This window comes from Pinus tabuliformis, chromosome J (assembly GCF_031772625.1).
Source record: "Pinus tabuliformis cultivar Carrire ecotype Pingquan chromosome J, CPIR1, whole genome shotgun sequence".
In the NCBI taxonomy this organism is placed as follows: Eukaryota; Viridiplantae; Streptophyta; class Pinopsida; order Pinales; family Pinaceae; genus Pinus; species Pinus tabuliformis.
Window position 1 is genome coordinate 809,651,760 of NC_142295.1, and position 22,796 is coordinate 809,674,555.

Sequence of the window (22,796 nt, forward strand, 5' to 3'; positions counted from 1 at the left end):
AAGTACAAGTACAAGTTTATAATATTGTAGAAACTTGAAATGTTTGAACTTTGAAGTGCATGTTATGTCTGGTTAATTCTTATAATAATAGAGAAAATAGAGAATCCAATCCGAATAAATGGTTTTTCCACATCTGAATTTCATAAAAAATTTCAAATATAAAAATGGCCAAGACTTGTTTCATTGTAGTTATGGTCATAGTTGACCAACACTATAGAAGCCCATGAATGATGACTCTTCAGTCAATTTTCCTTTTGTGTTATATCCAGTAGGGATGATGAAGATGTAAATTTTACTTTCACCTTGGTAGAGCTAGCTCAAATTTGGATGGATGGTTTATGTCTAAAAGCATTTTATGATGGATTGATAAGGAAGGGCATGTAATGGGGAAAACAACACCACAAGGCTATGTCTGTCATAGATGTAAAGTTCAGGTATGTTCAACTTTATCATGTCTCATAACTTTGCAATCAAATTCTTCATTGAGAGAATTGCTAATTGGTTTGACATGGATTCTCATCATGTTCGTTATTTACTCTAGGACACTTCATCCAACATTTTCCAACAAATAGGGATCTTGATTTTGACCTCAAAAGGGTGAAGCCACTAACTAGCATTCCCAAATCAATGCTTTTTGTTACTCCTAATGGCTCTTAGGCATTGCCAAGAAGGGCATTTCCAATTTTGAGGCATAATGAGTAAGTCATTTAAACCAAACCTCTATTAATTAGAAACTCCATAAAGGAAAATGTAAAGTGCCAGGTGCAATTGGCTATGCATTGTTTCTTAGTTATTAGCTGGTGATAAAAATAATCTCTTGTAGAGCTACTTTTGACAAGGAAGTTGAGAGGCTCCCATCTAACGGTTTCATTAGTGAACTGCCACCTAAATTGCACTTCCCTTGATGAAAGGAAGTAATGAAAGATTTTGTACTGACCAACACATTTTGTTTCAATAGATAATGTGACAAATGTAAGATAGAACAAAGAATAAATTACAAATACATTGAGATATTAGTTCCTTGTCTAGCTTGTGTGATTAATGGCATTATATTTTTTCTTAGAACATGTTGATAGATGAGTGTTTAAACTTCTGAAATCCTTTCCATTTTTTTAGGTATTAGGGACGATATCATATCAAATTCTAGATGTGTATATGGAGAAACAAACATTCTTTTAGATGATCTGTTGCCAAATAAGACTCTTCTTGATACCATAAATTGAATTTTGGAGACCAACACTAGAAGTGCAAAAAATACTGGCGACTTGCTACAAGTTCAAGGTATATTAATTAGCCAAACAAGTAAGCGCAAGAACAAGTTGATACTAGCTATATACTTATGGGTATCTGATGGGCCAAGTGTTTTCTGTTGCATATATAGAGTCAGCCAAGTGTCCCAGGTCCAAAGTCACATCTCCTTCTCTTTCAGGATGTGCAAAGGAGGCACATACAACTCCTTCAAGATATAACATGCCAAATGCGAAGGAAATTATCACTGAACTAAAGCCACTTGTTAACCAACCACAACAATCATTAGATAAAAACCTCTCTACAGAGACAACTTCGCCACCTGAGGCGAAACATGAGTCTATGAGCACAAAAGGGCCTCTGTGACTGTTAGGGTCCTATAATTTATAGGATCTCAAGGTGATTGAGTATTTTATCTCAGAAATATCATATTGTAAAAAAATTTCAATCTGCAAATGATTTCCAAAAGAAAATAGAGTATAAATCAAAAGAGGGTATAAATAAAAAAAGGAAAACAAAAAACATTGAAAGAAGAATAAAAGATAGAACCCCACCAAAGAAATAAAAACAAAAAGAAAATAATACTGAAAGTGTTGCAAATTCAAATTCCATTACTGATAGATAGTTTTATTCATGATTGATAAATAAAGGTTGTTTGTAGCTTGTTTAAAATGCCACAATGACTAATTTTTTTAACCATACAATTTAATCATGGTTAAACATGTTTGAATTTATGTAAATTAGATTAGAGAATAAATATTTGAAAAATAGTTTAATCTTCGTAAATCAATAGTTAGGCAGAAAATGACATTGGTTCAATTGTTTAATCTGAATCAATAGGAGAGATAAGTGATAGGATTTTAGTTTTTGATTTTCCATAAAAGAAAATAATTATGGGTTTTCTATTCTAAATGCACCCCTTTAGAAAAATAAAAATGTTAGCTTAGTTAAAGGATAGGTAGAAATAGTGTAGTTTCCAGAATATTTATGTTGTCCTTTATTCTAAGTCTCAGTGACATTGTAAAAGAAAGGAATGATGGGATAATGTATATTTATGACATGTTTTATATCCGAAGTATTATCCTAAGTTTCAAGCATTATCAAAGAGGTGCATATGGACAAAAATATCTTTTATCATTAATGGTTAAAAAGGTTGCAATCAAAAGCATCAGGATTCTCCGCTTGTTATAGACATTTTTGTGCCTCACAGCATGGAGCATGAAATGTCGATAATTACAGGGATCCAAAGTCCTTAAACATGTTGTTCTTACCCCTAGAGGAACAAGGTCAGCAAACCACAGCACTTCCTATCAGTTCTCCACCTGAAAACACTCGAAAACAGGCTATTTTTGGATCATGTCAGCTGCTCCACTGAGCAACTGCGCTGAATGTCAACTGCTCCTCCTTGTACCTGCGCTGAAAGTCAAAACCAATGAAGGCTACCTGCGCTGGGCGGGATTGGCCAAGTGGCACAGTCATTCTGCAAGGTGTCAACTGCCCAGGAAGCTTCCAAACTGACACTTGGTTCAAGGGATTCGCCCTATGATGAGTAAGAAGGTCTTGATCTCCAAATGGAAGCAAGATTCTCCAAGTGGACTCAAGAACTGAAGATTAACTAAAGTGGGAGAGGACACTAGTCAGCTTTATGCCAGCCTCAAGTTGACTCATCCTTTCTCCAAATCTCCTATATATAGATCTCTTCTATGAGGTCTAAGGAGGCTGGAATTTTGTGCAAAGCAAGGAAGTGCTGTTGGTTTACAGTTAGAGCTATTGGGTGATTGCTTTTATAGAGGTGAAGAGGAGATTTCTTGCTGCTGGGGAGGTGCTGCTGGATTGGAGCCATTGATGGTTGTAACCTTCTCAGAACCTTTTACTTCTATCAATAAAGCTTTGAATGTTCTCCTATATACTTGTATTGCATTGATGTATTGTATTTACTTGTATATCTGATTCACTCTAATCCATGCATCAGTTATGAGTACATGTTTCTTGTAGTTTCCCTCTCTTGTTTGTGCAGGATCTTTATGTAGCTGGGCCGGAAAGGGAACAAGGAGCTGGGAGCAAGGGACGAAGAGAGAAGACAAGATCGACAAAAGCGAAGGATATCGGTTGGTCAATCTTTTCTTCCTTCTCTGTACTTTCATAAAGGAAAATATCAAAGCTTTACTTTCAGTTGTTGCTAAGGAACTATCACCCTTAGAGTAGGGATAGGGTCATTCCGAGTCGGATACTTTTCCCCACAACAAACTGGCGACTCCGCTGGGGAGCCTAGTATCTTGTTGGTGTTTGTAGTATCTTTGCTATTCATTTCCTGAACAAAAGAGTACCAAATCGAAAAGCTTTTGACTATATCAAAAGCGAAGTAGAGGGGTTGCTACTCTTGCTCATTTTCTGAGCAGATTCATGATTTGAAGAGCTGATCTACAAAAGACTCTTGTACTCTTTGTGATAGCTTTTCATCCTCTTGATCATCCCTTAGCTTGTACTTGACCTATAGCTTTTTATTTCAGCAAAAACAGTGAATTTTTGAGCTTTTTATGACCCGGAAACCCTTGTAAACGCAACTCTCGTGTCTCAGTGCAGGCTGTCCAAAGGCAGTCTGCATTTCAGCGCAGGTACTCCCTTCGGGAACTGCGCTGAGAGTCAGTTTGACAGACCAGAGCCTGCGCTGAACCAGTTAGGCTATGTCTTCCTGAGGTTTCCCACTGAGTCTTGGCCCTGTTTTCACTGTTATTTTGCTGCTGATTGCTTGTCATTTGTACTTGCTGTAAACCAACTTTCCTTGACATTATTCCGCCTCAGTTGTGTGATGAAAATGTGATTGTTCTTTCAGTATTTCTTGTTTCAGTTACAGTTTCCCATTGTGAAAAGCAAACCAGTATAGCTGTGGCCTCTTAGATCCTGAACTGTAAAAGTGTCTTTGTGATCTTAAGAGCTAGTTTTGTTACTGTTCATGGCTGTTTGAGTTTGTTTGTTTTTCGTTTTGTGGTTTGAATCTATACATTTCCAGTGTCTAAACAAGTCGATCTTAAGGTGTCTTTTGATTTTGGACAAGCTTGTTTACTTTCGCTTGAAATTAGATTCAAAGTTGTACAACAGTTTCCTTTTTGTCTTACATCAACATTAAGGAAAAAGAAAAGAAATATCTGCATTGTGCATGTGCATTATTGACAGTTTGCATGTGATTTAGGAAAAAAGTGCATTTAGTGTGTGTTCTATGATCTGTGTGAAAAGTTGATGTCTTTCTTTTCCCTCAGTAGATTAAGGTTTTCAAAGTTGAAAGATTGAAAAGTTTTGCTTCTCATCTTAGATTGCATTTAGGAAGTTGTATATATACATCTCGTGGTGATCCTTAAAGGCAAACTGCTAAGCAAGATCAACATTAAAATAAATCCAATTTACATAACAACGCTTTGTAACATAACGCAAACATCTAGAGGTCTAGGTAGAGACGTGTTCCGGCGTCGTTAAACATAGTGACTGTCGATCTCTACGAAGGTGGGTGATTCCTCCTGAGAGTCGGTGGCACTAATACGGACTTGTGCTCCCACGTACCGTCGAGTATATATTGGGAGACCCCTATAGGCAATCATCCTTGATCCATAGGAAGCCGTGTCGACCGCCCTACTGATCGCGATGCAGTGAACACAGCATTCACGAAGATCGACCACCCGTACCGTAAAACGTATTCTGTGGTTTCGCGAAAAGTTTGGCACACCCTCTGCCTAGAACTCCAGAGCAGTTTCTTTTGGCCTTTTTCAAACTCTATAACTGAAAAATTCCAACCGAGCATTTGTCACTTCGGGCTCGTTAAAACATCGAAGGCGACTAGAGTCATCTTTAGCTTTTTCTCGACTCTTAAAACATGAAAAAGCAAGTTTGTGTCTGAAAGCGTCGTTAATAAAATTTATTTTAAGCGGAACAAAATCACCTGTTATTCCCACGTTGATCTTTCAGTTGAAAAGTATGGAGCCCACCAACCAAGGAGGCAACCTTGGCGGAAGTCCAAATCCCTTCTCCTCTTGGGGAGATGTTGGTGCACCTCATATGGCAACATTGTCACTTCTAGGATTGACAATCGGCCTCCCTGTATGGCTCTTTTCAACTAATGTAGTCCAGATCGCCACTAATCCTGGGCAATCGAATCAACAGTCAGATCAGTCTAGAGCTACCCACCAGCCTTCCACTTCTTACAATTCTTCCTCTGATCCTTCATCTTCACAAGGTAGAGCCAGCAAAAGTCAGCCTCCCAAGGAGAAGAAGGAAAAGAAGAAGAGAGAAAAGAAGCAGAAGGGGCCTATGGCGAAGGCGACTGGGGGCAAGCAAAAGACAGCTGACAAAAACCCACACACTGCACCGACCGGGCCTAAATCGCCATGTGTCATTTGCAAAGGGACCCACTTCCATCGTGATTGTCCTTGTATTCCCCGGATACTAAGGGACTGGTCCCCAAGGTTGCACAATCCGGTAGCATCAACCTCTGATAGTCATGTTGATTGCAGTCCGTCAACTAGCGAGAGTGAAGGACGAAGAGGGAGACCAAGATCACCCTGTGTATTGTGTGAAGGCAAGCATGCCATCCACAAATGTCCATTCTTAGATGAGGCAAAGAGAGTTTTGGAAGATTGTCCGGTTTCACCGTTACGACTTCCTCCTGGATATCAAAAACTCGCGCCTAATCCCTTGATAGTTGAAAATCCAGCTGACCCACCCAAGTGGTCAGCTGAAGTGTCGGTCATTGAGAATGAACCTACTGAATCCAGACCAGATGAAAGTCTAAAGGTCGAAACGGCAGTTGACCCGGTTCTTCCTTCAGAGGTTTCATCGTCCAATGACTCTGTCATTGAAGACCCATCTTCAAATGACACCATTGCCGAAGAGTCATCTTCATGCGACACCCTCACTGAAGAGAATAAGGATGACACCATCCAGGTTCTTTTCATCAGCACCGACTCTGATGAGCGTCAGGGCAATGCGCCCATTCCTTTATCGCAGGAAGGAACATCATCAGGGTCATACCCGGCCGTATATTCGGTCCCACCACCAAGCAACCTGGTTGTATCCTTTGATTGGAATCAACTAGGCAGACCCCGGTTACCAGCCAGTGTACCATTCAGAATCATTGTCCAGATCTATAGAATGATCATGGCTGGTACTATCATTGATGAAGGGGCGTCTGTGAGTATCCTTTCCTCTGTTGCTTGGAAAGCACTGGGTTCCCCAGCGCTTTTACCTGAGTTAAGAAATCTCTCAGGTTTTGATAAAGGAACCAGTCGACCATTAGGAATCCTCCCCAATGTGCCTGTTACATTGAAAGGGAAGACCGTTAATTTGAACGTGATGGTCGTCCAAGGACCCTTGGATTATAACCTACTCCTTGGACGTGACTATATTTATTGCATGGGAGCGATAGTCTCCTCACTCTTTAGAGTAATGTGTTTTCCACACGAAGGAAGGATGGTCAAGCTCGTAGACCAACTTTCATTTCCAGGATCTCGCATCGCAAATAGTCAAATACCATTCCTAAATGGTCTGTTCACACAAGATTCGCCTCCGCCCCCAGTCCTCCTTCCCGATGAGTGCGAGTGATTCGGAAAGAAAGACTGGAACCCAGGGGGCATGCACCCTAGTCTGCTTCGGGCAGAAGAAACCCTGGGTATAAGGTAGAATTTCCGCAGAAGAATATGACTAGTCCGTACCCCGTCCGTGGATGGAAGAGGGGTTGTTCTGGAATAGTATTCTTTTGTTAAAGTTATTTGTTTGGCAAAAGAGTCATTCACCTTTGTCTAAAGAGGTGGGCACTGCCCGAGTAGGAATTCCCTTATTGCGACAAGTAGTAACCATCTTTGGGGAAAAGCAAGCCTCACCCATTAAAACAAATGTTTTGAAGGATAAGTAGGGGCAGCCTCCAAAGAAGGAGATTCTATTGTTGTGACAGAGGGTAACCATCTTTGAGTAACCCAATGATAGACATCGCCGAAGAAAGAGATTGATTTGCGGCAGCAAATAGAACCCTCTTCGGATAATAAGTAAGAGATGGCGGTATCTCAAAATTATACTTTATACCTGGGGGCATGCAAACTTTTGGAATGTGAGCGAGGGACGACTATTTATTTTTTAAAATTTTTAGGTCCTCCCTTTAAACCTGTAGGTCTAACCCTTTAAACTCGTAGGATTAGCCGATTCCGACCTTGCATGAAGAAAGTTTGTGGGGCAAAGGTAAAACTTGCCAAAATTGGAGCATAGCTTCGTGAGATAAAGCTCCTTAAAAAATAGCTATCTCACGGGAGGCGTTCTTATTCTATGACTGGTATATCGAGCAGTTTTAGCACATAGTTCATGCTCGTTAAAAAATAAACGCAAGATCCGAGCAGTTTTAGCGCATAGTTCATGCTCGTTAAAAAATAAACATAAGTTTATGAGCAGGCTTTCCTTTAGAGTTCAAGCTCATTCAGAAAAAATGAACCGGTAAATACCCTTTTGAGATCGTAAATTCATCAGCCATAAAAGCCTTGGTCGTGTTTGTGCACCGTCACCTCCACCGTCATTTGGCCGATCATTCACTTCCATTTGTGTGTTTACCCATTTTGAGGAACATCTGCGAAGAGTGATTTCACCTAGCCATCCTTGTGACACTGCCATGATTGGAAAATTCCAACTTGTACCTGGAATCAGTTGCTATCCCTGTTTATCACTCGTTCCTCAAAAGACGAGTCATCTTTGAGCTCTTTTCTGACTCGTAAAATATGAAAAGTTTGCCGAGTTCTGGCCTTCCAGCTCGTTAAAGGGACCGGAAGAGCTATCCCTCTTTTAGACTTTAATCTTTTTGGATCTGAGGGATTATTACACAAAAAGATCGAGCGCTTGTCTTGTTCGGCTCGTTAAAAGTACCGAACACCCATCCCTTCTGTATTGTTTTATACTTTTTTGGACTTAAGGGATTAGATGACGAAAAAGGAATTATGGAGTTAACTTTCTGTACCTTTTCAGACTCTCTAAAAATGAAAAGGACCGAGTTTTCCTTGTCGTTAGACTCGTTAAAATGATTAAATAGCGACAAACTTGTCTTTAGACGAGAACGAGTTTCCCTATCGCTAAGCTCGTTAAATCATAGCGATGGGCTTGCCCGAAGGGCAGGTTATAGAACAAGCATATGTTATCCTCCTCAAGCTTGACAAAAATAAAGAGGTACTGGTCAGAAATGACTGGGGAAAAATTGGGAGAACATCGAAGCTTAATGGTAGCAAGTCGCTCTTGAACATGACACTTTTCTTCCGTACCACATTGGGTTGGGTTGTTTCATTCTGTTGGGTCCCTATAATACTAGTGATTACCCCATTACTATTGTAGTTATACCCCTTATTTATATTGATGTACCCATGTAGTGCCCATATTGTTACTATTGTGCCACATAGAAGCCCACTATTGTTATTGTTGTGCCCTACAATATTATTGTTATGTAGGCTCTGATTGTATTGGGACCACTTAGACTCCTATATATAGAAAGGAGGTATTTTCATTTGTATCATCCAAGAATTGTTCATTTATGTAATGTAAAGGAGGTTGCCCCCTCGAAGAGGCTGAATTCTAAGGCGTGGATCTCTCTTTTCTATCTTTTTGTGAGCTGGTTTCATAACATTTGGTATCAGAGCTTTGGATTCTAGGGTTTCGCTGCTCCAAACAGGTCATCGTGCCATTTTCGCTATAACTTTTTTTCTGTGACGTTTCAGAAGTCGCAAAAAAAACCCATTTGAGAAGACATCGCGCGGAACCTTGGGTCCGAATTTCAGAGCTTTTAGCGCGATATTTTCGGAGATATGATCTCAGGAAGTTGGTCTTTTTGATGACTCCTGAATTACACTCAAAACAGGTGACCTAGGGAAAAGCGTCATAATTTTCTTTCTGAGAATCATATTGAAGTTTCGTAAGAAGGTACAGAAAGAGGACGGACTGTAGTTTCTTTTGGGTGTTTTTCAGATCCAAAGGTCGAAACAGTGACTCGTGGTACGTCGTACAACTTCGCTCTACTGAACCAGTCTAAAAGCAAGTCACCGTGGGAGATTTCACATAACTCTTCCTTGGAGAATCCAATTTGGCTCAGACTTGTGGCATTGGCAAGAGGACACAGAAGGCTACTACAGGTAGCAATTTCAGAATTGGATGATCCGAAATTACAGAGATACATCAGATTCAATATCAGGCTTCTATAAAGTGAAAAAAGGTGTGTAGTTTTTTTTTTTTTTGTGTAAGCTTGGTTTAACGGAATTCAAAGGGCATAGTAAAGCATTATTATCGGTAACTGATGCCCCGAGGAAAGAAAATGCAAACACCTAGTAAGGAACCTGAAAGCTCTAGCATGACTCATGAAGAAGAGGAAGAAATGCTACATGATATATCAAAATTACAAGAACAAGTGCAACAAATGTCACGCTCACAAAAGCTAACAGAAGCTAAGATAAGTGGCGTGGAATCTAAGGTAAATGGCGTGGAATCTAAGATAAAGGGCATGGAAGCTAAGATTGACGCTAAATTTGATGGCATGGATGATAAGATGGATGAATTGAAGAAGTTGCTACAAGAAAGGGTCACTAATGGTGAAAAGGTAGTAAAGGAAACTCATGATGAGGACAAAAGAAATGTTAATCATGATTCCATAGACTCTAATGCTGGATCAAAGACTCACCATGTTCCAAAAATCGATATGAGGAAGTTTGACGGCAAGGATCCCGCCACATGGATATTACAGATGGAGCAATTTTTCGATCTCAATAATGTGCAAAACACACAAAAGGTACGTATGGCAACTTTATATTTGGAACCAAATCAGTTTGTATGGTATCAATGGCTTTGTTCTCGTAAACCATTTATCACTTGGGCCATTTTTACGGAAGAATTAATAGCACATTATGAGGATACAAAAAGCAACACTTTTTTTAGCCAATTGATAAGTCTCAAACAAAAGGGTTCAATAATGGAGCACATTGAGGAGTTCCAAAAATTGAACATAAGGGTAAAAGATATTCCAGAAGATCATAGGATTGATGTGTTCATAGGGTCTTTAAAGGATAATATCCAACATGATGTGCGCCTTTGGGAACCTGATTCATTAGAGAAGGCATTCAGGTTAGCAAGAAAAATGGAAAGCAAAATTATGGCAACTAGGAAGCATACCATTCACAACTATAAAGAAGGAAGTGTTGTTGCCCATAGTCTTCCACAACCTACAAGGTTGACACCACAACAATTGGAAGAAAAAAGAGCAAAAGGGCTTTGTTACAATTGTGATAGCAAATACACAAAAGGTCATAAATGTGCTGAGAAGAAATTATTCTACATAGATTGTGAAGAGGAAGAAGAAAAGGAGCAAGAAAGGTCAAAAGAAGAGGATATATTCCAGGAACAAAGCCTAGATGAAGAACAAATAAATCCGACCATATCTTGTAATGCATTGGCGGGAATTACCACTCCTCAAACCATCAAGATAGAAGGACAAATCAAGAAGAAAAAGGTAATAGTGTTGATTGATTCAGGAAGCACCCACAATTTTATTCATTGTAGGGTAGCAAAAGAATTGAATTGCTTCCTATATCCAGCTCCAGAGTGTCAAGTGATGATTGCAAATGGAGGAACAATAAATTGTTCTGGAAAGTGCCATAATATCAAGCTATCCATGGGAGAATATGTATTGACTAGCCCAATGCTTTCCATACCAATGGGAGGTGCTGATGTTGTACTAGGAGTCCAATGGCTACAATCCTTGGGTACAATAGCTTTTAATTTTCAAGAACTTTTCATGAAATTTTCTGTGGAAGGAAAGGAAGTTGAATTAAGGGGTATTGCAGGGAAACCAGGAAAGATAATCAGCTCTAATGGAATGACAAAGCTTCTAAAAAAGGAGCAAAGAGGTGTAATTGCACAATTATGTTCACTAGATGTTTCCACATTGGAATCATCTATTTCTCCAGATCTCCAAAAAGTCCTGGACAATCATTCCAAGGTATTTGATACTCCCAAAGGTCTCCCACCTATGCGTGATCATGATCATGCTATTCATCTGATTCCAGGAAGTGTTCCTCCAAACATCAGGCCGTACAGATATCCATATGTCCAAAAAAGTGAAATTGAACGTATGGTTGCAGAAATGTTAGAGGCTGGTATAATTCAACCGAGTCAAAGTTCTTTCTCAGCTCCAGTAGTATTGGTGCACAAGAAGGATGGATCATGGCGCATGTGTCCAGATTATAGGGAGCTCAACAAGCTCACTATTAAAGATAAGTTCCCCATTCCTGTTATTGATGAATTACTGGATGAATTGCATGGATCAATTTACTTCACCAAGTTGGATCTTCGTTCGGGATATCATCAAATTAGAATGAAGGTCGAAGACATTCCGAAAACAGCATTTAGAACTCATGAGGGTCATTATGAATTTCTGGTCATGCCTTTTGGCCTTACCAATGCACCTTCAACATTTCAAGGTTTGATGAATTCAATTTTCAAACCATTCCTTAGAAAATTTGTGTTAGTATTTTTTGATGATATACTAATCTATAGCAAGTCTTGGAAGGATCATGTTGAACATGTTGATAGGGTGTTACAACTATTGGAGGAGAAACAATTATATGCAAAAAGATCCAAATGTTTCTTTGGAGTCCAGGAGGTGGAATATTTGGGTCATATTGTATCTCATGAAGGAGTTAAGGTAGACCCTAGCAAAATTAAAGCCATTAAGGAATGGAAAATCCCCACATCCATAAAGCATCTGCGAGGATTTCTTGGGTTGACAGGGTATTATCGTAAGTTTGTTAAGAATTATGGGAGAATAGCTGCACCTCTAACAACATTATTGAAGAAAGATTCATTTTCATGGAATTCGGAAGCAACAAAGGCCTTTGAACATCTTAAAGAGGCAATGTGCCAAGCACCGGTCTTAGCTACGCCGGACTTCACAAAAACCTTTATTGTGGAATGTGATGCTTCAGGAAATGGAATTGGTGCTGTTCTAATGCAAGATGAAAGACCCATTGCTTTTGAAAGTCGTCCAATCAAGGGAAAGTTTTTAAGAAAAGCTATTTATGAGAAGGAAATGTTGGCAATACTCCATGCACTTAAGAAATGGCGACCCTACCTAATGGGAAGACACTTCAAGGTAAAAACGGATCATGATAGCCTTAAATACTTTTTAGAACAAAGATTATCCTCTGAAGAGCAACAAAAGTGGGTCACAAAGATGTTGGGTTATGACTTTGAAATCATCTACAAAAAAGGGAAGCAAAATGTGGTGGCAGATGCACTCTCAAGAAAGGATGAGGATGTGGAAGCATTGTTGTGTGCCATTTCTATTATCCAACCAGATTGGATAAACGAAGCAAGGGAGGAATGGAAGAATGACGAAGAAGTGTGGGCACTTATTCAAAAGCTACAACAAGATTCCAGTACTTATGATACATTTAGCTGGAAAAATGATTCGCTATGGTACAAAGATCGCTTATACCTATGTAAGAATTCCCAGCTAAAACAAAAGATTCTTATGGAATTGCACACTTCTCCCTTAGGAGGGCACTCAGGATTTTTAAAAACTTACCACAGGGTTAAGAAGGAATTTTTTTGGGATGGCCTTAAATCAGATATTCAAAAGTTTGTGGCGGAATGTTTGGTTTGCCAGCAAAATAAAGTTGAAACAATTAAGACACCGGGTCTATTACAACCTTTATCCATTCCAAGCCAACGTTGGGAGGAGGTTTCAATGGATTTTATCACAGGTTTACCCAAGTCTGAGGGAAAGAGTGTCATCATGGTGGTAGTTGACAGACTTACGAAGTATGCACACTTTTGTGCATTATCACATCCATTTAAAGCCAGTACAGTTTCTACTGCATTTATGGAAACAGTTCAAAAGCTACATGGAAACCCAAAGATTATTGTAAGTGACAGAGATCCCATTTTCACTGGAAATTTTTGGACAGAATTATTTTCTTGTCTTGGTACTCAGTTAGCTCATAGCTCATCTTATCATCCTCAATCTGATGGGCAAACTGAGATAGTAAACAAATGTTTGGAAGGATACCTTCGTTGCTTTGTATCTGATAAACAGACACAATGGGTCAAATGGTTGCCTCTGGCTGAATGGTGGTATAACACTTCCTTTCATACAGCAACAAAAATGACCCCATTTATGGCACTTTATGGGTATCAACCACCATCCATCACATCATATTTAAGAGAAAATTCTAAGGTTCAGGCAGTGGAACATCACATCGAACATCAACAACAAGTCCTCCAACTCTTAAAGGATAACCTTGTGTTGGCACAGAATAGAATGAAACAACAGGCAGATCAGCATCGCAGTGAAAGAAGTTTTGATGTAGGTGATTGGGTATTCCTACGGCTACAACCATATAAGCAAATGTCCCTCAAGCAAGCTAAGAAGGATAATAAATTATCACCAAAGTATTATGGTCCGTACAAGGTGTTGCAAAAGATTGGTACTACGGCATACAAATTGGAGCTTCCTGCAGCTTCTCGATTGCACCCAGTTTTCCATGTTTCATGCTTAAAGAAGGTTATAGGCGACAAGCTCCCAGTTCAAACAATATTGCCAGAACTTGACGAAGAAGGAAAAATTATATTGGAACCGGAAGCAGTTATAGAAACAAGAACTCGACAGCTACGAAATCGATCAATTTCAGAGTACCTTATCAAGTGGAAGAACTTATCCGCTGAAGATTCCACATGGGAGGACGAGAATTTTATGCAGAAGTATCCTAAACTACTGAAGCGTTGAGGACAACACTTTTTTGAAGGAGAGGGGCATGTTGGGTCCCTATAATACTAGTGATTACCCCATTACTATTGTAGTTATACCCCTTATTTATATTGATGTACCCATGTAGTGCCCATATTGTTACTATTGTGCCACATAGAAGCCCACTATTGTTATTGTTGTGCCCTACAATATTATTGTTATGTAGGCTCTGATTGTATTGGGACCACTTAGACTCCTATATATAGAAAGGAGGTATTTTCATTTGTATCATCCAAGAATTGTTCATTTATGTAATGTAAAGGAGGTTGCCCCCTCGAAGAGGCTGAATTCTAAGGCGTGGATCTCTCTTTTCTATCTTTTTGTGAGCTGGTTTCATAACACATTCACCGGTCTCATCACCATGGTCTTCGCCAAACCATCCACATTTTGGGGTAATGCTACCGATCCATCGCATCAGTGTCGTTATATGTTCAAGAGAGGTCATTCTGAAAGTGTCAACCGTGTCCCATCCACTGCCATACATTATCCTTCATCCATTCATGATCGCCACCCTGAATCATATATCACAGTTTGTTTTCACCTCCACTAAAATCATTAGCTCCGTTCCGTGTCATTGATGTGGGATTCATTAAGGCCCTCCTTTGACGGATCGCTTCTTGTCAACTTCAGCTCATTATCCAAGAAGTTGATCTAGGAACAACCCCATCAGTACTTTGAAGCTTGCATGCCTTAATGGCAAGTTTCTCACTTCCGGCGACAGGTATACATCAATGACCTTCGACCAGAAGATTTTGCGTGGCGTTCGACGCCAAGTCCTTTATTCACGCCACGTGAATTGTATTGCGGTACCTTGAGGGTCATTATCATTATCGGTGATTCCTCTCGCGCTTGTTAACGGTTTTCATCATTGACCGGTAATCAAGCGATGTCTTTCCATGTTCGACTTCAGCGAAATTCTCACATGGATCGACTTGTACTTAGAGTGAAGATCGAACGAGTTTGAAGACCCCGGATCTAGTTTCATCCATCCGGGCTGCGATACATATTCGGGAAATATAAAAGCATTTGTCATGTACATCATTGCAGCAGATGATCATCCTACTCAAAGGATGATAATTTCAGCAGAGAATTATCAGTCTACCATCAGACGATCGTCTGTTCTATGTACCAAAATGTATTTATAAAGCTGAGCATGGGAATGCCCGCCTCAGCTAGATCATGAAAACAGAATGAAAAATAATGTATTGTATTGTATTGTATTACAGGGCACCTCTCAGCACTTGAATGAACTTCGGACCCTTTGGATAAAGCATTTCACCCGATAAACGGCCTCATACTTTAGGGGGCAACTGTTATAGACATTTTTGTGCCTCACAGCATGGAGCATGAAATGTCGATAATTACAGGGATCCAAAGTCCTTAAACATGTTGTTCTTACCCCTAGAGGAACAAGGTCAGCAAACCACAGCACTTCCTATCAGTTCTCCACCTGAAAACACTCGAAAACAGGCTATTTTTGGATCATGTCAGCTGCTCCACTGAGCAACTGCGCTGAATGTCAACTGCTCCTCCTTGTACCTGCGCTGAAAGTCAAAACCAATGAAGGCTACCTGCGCTGGGCGGGATTGGCCAAGTGGCACAGTCATTCTGCAAGGTGTCAACTGCCCAGGAAGCTTCCAAACTGACACTTGGTTCAAGGGATTCGCCCTATGATGAGTAAGAAGGTCTTGATCTCCAAATGGAAGCAAGATTCTCCAAGTGGACTCAAGAACTAAAGATTAACTAAAGTGGGAGAGGACACTAGTCAGCTTTATGCCAGCCTCAAGCTGACTCATCCTTTCTCCAAATCTCCTATATATAGATCTCTTCTATGAGGTCTAAGGAGGCTGGAATTTTGTGCAAAGCAAGGAAGTGCTGTTGGTTTACAGTTAGAGCTATTGGGTGATTGCTTTTATAGAGGTGAAGAGGAGATTTCTTGCTGCTGGGGAGGTGTTGCTGGATTGGAGCCATTGATGGTTGTAACCTTCTCAGAACCTTTTACTTCTATCAATAAAGCTTTGAATGTTCTCCTATATACTTGTATTGCATTGATGTATTGTATTTACTTGTATATCTGATTCACTCTAATCCATGCATCAGTTATGAGTACATGTTTCTTGTAGTTTCCCTCTCTTGTTTGTGCAGGATCTTTATGTAGCTGGGCCGGAAAGGGAACAAGGAGCTGGGAGCAAGGGACGAAGAGAGAAGACAAGATCGACAAAAGCGAAGGATATCGGTTGGTCAATCTTTTCTTCCTTCTCTGTACTTTCATAAAGGAAAATATCAAAGCTTTACTTTCAGTTGTTGCTAAGGAACTATCACCCTTAGAGTAGGGATAGGGTCATTCCGAGTCGGATACTTTTCCCCACAACACCGCTCTTTAGGATCGACGACACCCATTTCTTTTCGCCCCCTCTCCATCCTAGCATTACTGCTGGGGGGGTTGAAAAGGTGGTATTTCTTCGCCAGGCCCTATCACTATGTGGCTTCCTCTCCACGTTTCACACCCTTCCAAGCCTATACCAGATACTGCCTCCTAGCCCCTCAGAAAGATATTTTTCCCCCTCATCCCTTTACCATTGTCCCTAGACAACACCTTCGCCACTCCTGTGGCGCCACGTCTCCTTACTGTTGTCCAATTAAATGTCTTCCCGGAAAACCATTGAACATTCAATTTTTCATTCCCTGGTAATCGTTCGACTTCAACAGTCCTGTTCCAACCTCCAATGAAACTTTCCAATCCTTCCTTGAAAAACCGTGAACCATCTTCATTGTCCCTTTCACTTGCTTATTTGCTTAAATTCCTAGGTTTTCTCTGCAAAGCGATCAATTTCAAAATATTTGTTGAAGTAGATCAAATTGTCAACATTTTGTCTCCCCTCCCCTGACGGCTCGCAACCTAAAATTTCTTCCCGGTAAGCTTTTCCTTCCATCACCATTAATCGTTCACTGATCTAATTATGCCTCCAAAAAGAAAGAACCAGGAGAACCCTGTTAATCCATTTATCCGTCCATCTATAGACTTAGACCATTTTCCATTAGCTGATAGGGATTACCAAATCAGTGAAACACAATGTGACTATGAATTGTTAGAACTTTATTGTTGGATGGAGGATAAACATGTTGATAAAATAGATGAAATTTGACTCTGGGAGTCCAATATTCCTCACTATATTTTTCTTCTGACCTTCCATGCCCCTGAATTCACCAAGAAATGACAAGCTTTCTATGTTCCCAGCCAAAGAGCAATTATGACCCAATCTGGTGAAATCCTTTTTTCAATCACTGCCTAATTTATAAACTAGATAATGCTAGCTCCCCGTTTGGAAAATAGTGAGTCATTTTCATTAGAATCCCTCAAATAATTCTATCAGAAGCTTGATTTTGCTAGAAGAGCCAATATTTTTTTATATCTTCTTACTAGGAAATTCCAAATTGCCAAAGAAGAATCCTCCATACCCTTCCTCAATCTTCCCTGATCAAGCTAAACATATCATAACCATAATTTCATACATTTTGGGTTGTTATTCGGAGGAGTGGGTAGATGAACCCATTCTAGGCTTCCTTTCCATCTTTTCAATAGATATAAAACCATCTTTTTTGTTTAATTTCCGTCAACTCCTGGATCATAAAATCCATGAGAAGTTTCTTAAATTTCCAATAGAACAAGTGTTTAAGTACACTTCAATTTTAGTTTATATGTTTCTATATTATCAAGCAGACACGTTCAATTTTTCCATGCAGAAGCTAGATGAAGAGGGAAACCAACAACTTGTAATATTTTGGACTTCTTTAGTGATGAAATAACAACAAGAATTATCCTATAAATAGTTCATTGAAGAGTTTGTTCACCCAGCTATGAGTATCCTAAACAATTTAGTAGAACCTAGAATCAGTGAAGACATCAAGAGGATTCTACATTTGAAATATCAGGCCAAGACTGGAGACTAGTATTTCTAACAGAATTACATAGAAATAAGAATTTATGGATGCGAGTTAGCACCATACAAGCTCCCAAAATACCTCCCAATGAGGATTTTTTTCCCTTGAATATATCAGACAACTTCTAAATTCATATGATATTCATTTTGTGGTGGTAAAGAAGAAGTCCCAGTTTCGGATAAAGACACAAGTGGTCCATTTCATACTCAACACCAGGTTAGCAAGAGAAGAGGTAGATAAAATCCTTAACGAGATGAAATTTAGCCTAAGTTTCACATGGTCTTATGACCCTTGGGGTATCATTTCTAAGCTAAGGGTAGAAAAAAAAACTACTCCATATATCCATACCCCAAGGCATGAGATAGAGAAATATGTGAACCAATCGGAATGGGCAGAGAATAAATTACAATACGTTGAAGAGAAATTTTTTTGTACTTCAAATTTACAGACTCCCACTACTCAAGTAAAAGGCAAAGAGAGGAGGGATCATCATCAATAATAGGTAGTGAGCCTAAGGAGTTCAGAATTAGTTGCAGGAAAAGAACTAAGATGACTCTTAGGAAAGATAGAGAAAAGGAGGAAGAAGATCAACCTGCCATCATAATTGGATAAACACAATCTATAGATAGCAAGCTTCTTACATCTCCTACTGAACCTCCACTATCACAAGGTCAAAAAGATAAATAGCTAGTTTGACAAAATATCCAAGAAGAAAAGGAGAAAGGTGTTTTTGACAGGTACTAGGAGATCAAACATAAGAATGAAATTCTTAAGAATAGCACATACACTAAGTTTTGGAAGCAGACTTCATGTTCACAGAGTAGACTTTTGTCAGTTTTTGATACATAATAAGGAAAGATGCAGATGGCCTTTCCTTGAGGCCCAAGTTTCACATCCTAAGACACCAACAGATTACAACAGCACAGTGTTTCAGTTCAGAACCAAAGATATCCATCCCATTGATCAAATGGAGATGCATAAACATACTAGTGACATGATTTCCTCTATCTTACCTAATACTGCCATGTCATTCTCAAAGCTGCAGGTTTCATATGAAAACATTTAGTCCCAGTTAAAAATGGAAAACGTATCTTCTTTAGCAAAAGACAATAGGATCAAATATTTGGAAGATTTGGTATTCAAGATAGGATATGATCCTGAAGATATAAATGGTGTGGAGGAGATCATCAAGAAGAAAAATATTCACATTGTAGCATTGAGAAAGCAGCTGAAACTGCCAACAACAAGGGATCCCTTGACTCAAGATATTGAATAAAATGAGACACAGAAAACTGACATGATGAAGTTAATCATAGAGCAGAATGTTCAGATCAGACAGATGGAGGTAGAAATGGAGTAAATCATCAAAGAGAAAGAACAGAGTCAAAGGGTAGCCATAGTACCCCTGGATGCTATACCCATCACTCAAATCCGTGCTACAACAACTGCAAAAACCTTTTCAACTCAAGCTACAAGTGTTGAGAAGGTGAAAAAGACACTGGAAAATATGCCAATCCATTCAGAATAAATTAATAAGTTGCATGGGTAGCTCAAGGATCTGCAAGAACAAAAAGCCAGAACTGGAGCTTCTCATTTCACTCAAATCCAAAAGTCGCAAAGGCTTCTAGAGAGATTACAGAAGGTGGAGAAGGATACAAAAGTTGGTCAAACCTTGGCCCACAACAAGGAAGCCATCTAGATGGATATTTTGAACTCCATGAATGAGATTTGGTCATGCATCCAAATCATTTTTGAATAGAAGGAATTGATACAAAAGGCCACTGGAACCATTATTGAAGTAAGGGAGAAGCTGGGAGACATGCCTACAGAAGCTTCCAATATCATCAAATTATTGAATTCAAAGAGAATGAACTTGAAGAATTAGGAATTAATGACAGGACTACCACCATCTTGGAAGTCAGGAAGGTTTTAACCAAAAGAATTCTCATTACTTAATTGGAGGAGAAATGTGAAACACTCGATTTGGGAGTGAACAGATTCTTCAATGGGATTGAAACATTAATTCAGAATGTATTTCCCAACATATATGTGATTAACGACAAACTAATTACTCAAGAATAGTATGTTATGAAGTTGAAGGAAGTAGCCAGATGCAGTATTAAATTCAGTGGTATAAAAGGCAGCATGACAGCTAGAGCATTCTTAGGGACAATGGCAAATAAATTCTTTATCCAACATGAGGTAAAACATATCTTCATAGTAAAGCCAACATTTTCAAAGTATATTGAGGTGGATGAGATTTACCGAAGGGTAATCAAGTTAACCATTCCAGATGAAAAAATGTGGGATCAACTATGTGATCTATTTGAATAAAAAGAAACTTGAATGCAGTGAGAGTATCGGACAGCACATTAGCCATCACAACACAGTTATAGACTGATTCAACAACCGAATCCTCAAAAACAGAGCCACCTCTTCATGCAGCTATGCACCTTTCCTATGATTCTGCAAAAGATCGATCTTATTGTTTAGCATAATTCTAATAATACACTCTCAGTTGAGACAATGATGTCGTAATCATTTTGTAATTGTTTTTATAAATACTTTGATATTTTAAGTATTACAGGTTGATTGTTGAATATAATTTCCTCTGTGAATTGTAATTTTCTAAGTTGTTGGAAGCATCAATAATACAAGGACATTCTTCATGGGATTCGTGTGGTGTATGAATTAGTGATGTTTTTCTTCTGTTCATGTGTTTAATCATTGTCTTCTTTCTCTATCATTTCTGAAAAGGCTTAATTACATAACAGAAACTATGATGAATAGGATATGTTATACAAAACACCCTATTCTGGCTGTTAGTAATTTATATGTTTTTCGCTGAAGTCAAATTAAGGAATCTTTCATTTCTCCTTAGTTTCTACTGAATCTTACATTTCTCCCATTTCATAATCCATTTAAAATTCTGAAAGATCCAACTAGTGTGACGTAGATTTCCTTGTGAAACTCCTTCAAAATTTGATGTTGATCCATTCAATATTTAGACTCCATAGCCCAATGGAATTATAACAATTTAATCAACCAATAAATCCAATAAAAAACAATCAATACAGTAATAACTAGCCTAAAAATCACATAAAACATAGCTAAATTTTACAGAGAGATCCCTCTTTGAAGATGGCAGGGCTAAATCCTAGCTTCCAAAGTGGTTTTGATGTTGTCCTATGCGTTTACTCCCTCAACCCCAAAAATACAGAATGACAAAATAGTGGCGACCATACCGGGGAAGAATACTCTTTCAATTGAAAATAGTTATTCCATGGTAGTCAATCAGTATTTCAATAAATAAAAAATGCTATATCACACTGGAATACATGATCTGAGGTTGTAATCTTTGTATATATTTGAGTGTGTTATTAATTTTAATTTTATTCGCTGTGTGATGGGTTTTCAATAGACCTGGCTCCTAAAAGAGTTTTCACTAGAGCACACCTAGATCCCAACCCTGCTGATTTTTTAGATAATCCAGAGAAATTAGTGAGAAAGAGAAGTCTTACAGAGAGCTAGGGTAGTAATAGTCCTTTGTCTAGGTTCAACTCTCTTCCTGGGAATAGCCCTTTGTCTAGGTCTAACTCTCTTCCTGAGAAGTTTGAAACTATTTAAGACAGAGAGTTTGATTTTCCATTCCAGCATAGTTTGTTTAGGACAAAATTTGAGAGTTTTGTAGATCAAATTGTCATTGATGAAGCTATACTGCAACCATATATACCCCAAACTTAGCCCCCTAAATTAGATCCTGATCAAGAATAACTACAACAATTTGATAAATTGTAGGGTCTAGTCTCAACTTTGGACCAAGCGATTAAAGAAGCTTATATTCAACAATCTGTTGAATTTTCAATTTTAACAATTGCAATAGCTTCTTTGTCCAGCCAATCTTCCCAGTTTATTAATCTACAACATTCCATCAAACTTTTTTAGCTAGATGGGAAATCAAGAAAAATCCTCTTCAACTCCCGAATTAATACAAAAGACTTAAAACGAAACCCAATGAAACTGTGGAAGAATAATGTGAACGGTTTAACATTGTTTACAATGTAATCCCTACAAACATCAAACCTTCCCCTGACCTAGCTTTAATTGATTTTCCTGATGGTTTTGATGTAGACATGGAGTATCAACTTACAGAGAGAGACCCTACCACTTTAGAAGAAATGCAAGTCAATGCTATAAAAGTTGAAGCTAACATCTTAGCCAAGAACAGAAAACTAAAATTTGAATGTAAGGTTACCATTAAAGAAGAGCCTTCCACTTCTACCTCTGATCACAAAATTGATAATCTAGTGAGGGTAGTGGAAAATATGATGCAAAGAGTAAGCATAAATGATCAAGCTCAAATGAGAGAAAATTAAACTACTCTTTAAAATAGGAACCCAAACTTCAGAAGGAATATCCCCCAGATCAAACAACGAGCACAAAAGGGCCCAAACCAACAAGTCCAGCCTCCTTTTAAGGAAAACTATATTGATGTTGAGGGTAATATAATTGAAGATTTAGATGTCAGTCAAATAAATATGATGGGAATAAATGATGATGAAACTGTTTTGCTCACTCAAGAAGAGCAAGAACTTTTCCTCCTAACTTAAACCGAACTTGACTCTGAGGAATCAGATGAATATAAACAAGTTTTTGAGAATGCCATTATGGAAGTCCATAGGAAGTATAACCTTAGGAGTAAAGAGATTTCAGACACTCTTAGTAGTAAGAACTCTGAGAATCTTGCTAAGAAATCCTTTGACACTGATGCTAGGAAAATCACACACAATTCTCCTAAGAA

The 22,796-nt window shown here is 38.8% G+C and overlaps 1 pseudogene; it reads left to right on the top strand.

Annotated features, from left to right (window-relative positions):
- The first annotated feature begins 383 nt into the window (after positions 1-383).
- LOC149229173 (E3 ubiquitin ligase PQT3-like) lies at positions 384-1,614 on the top strand (annotated as a pseudogene).
- Positions 1,615-22,796: the final 21,182 nt, after the last annotated feature.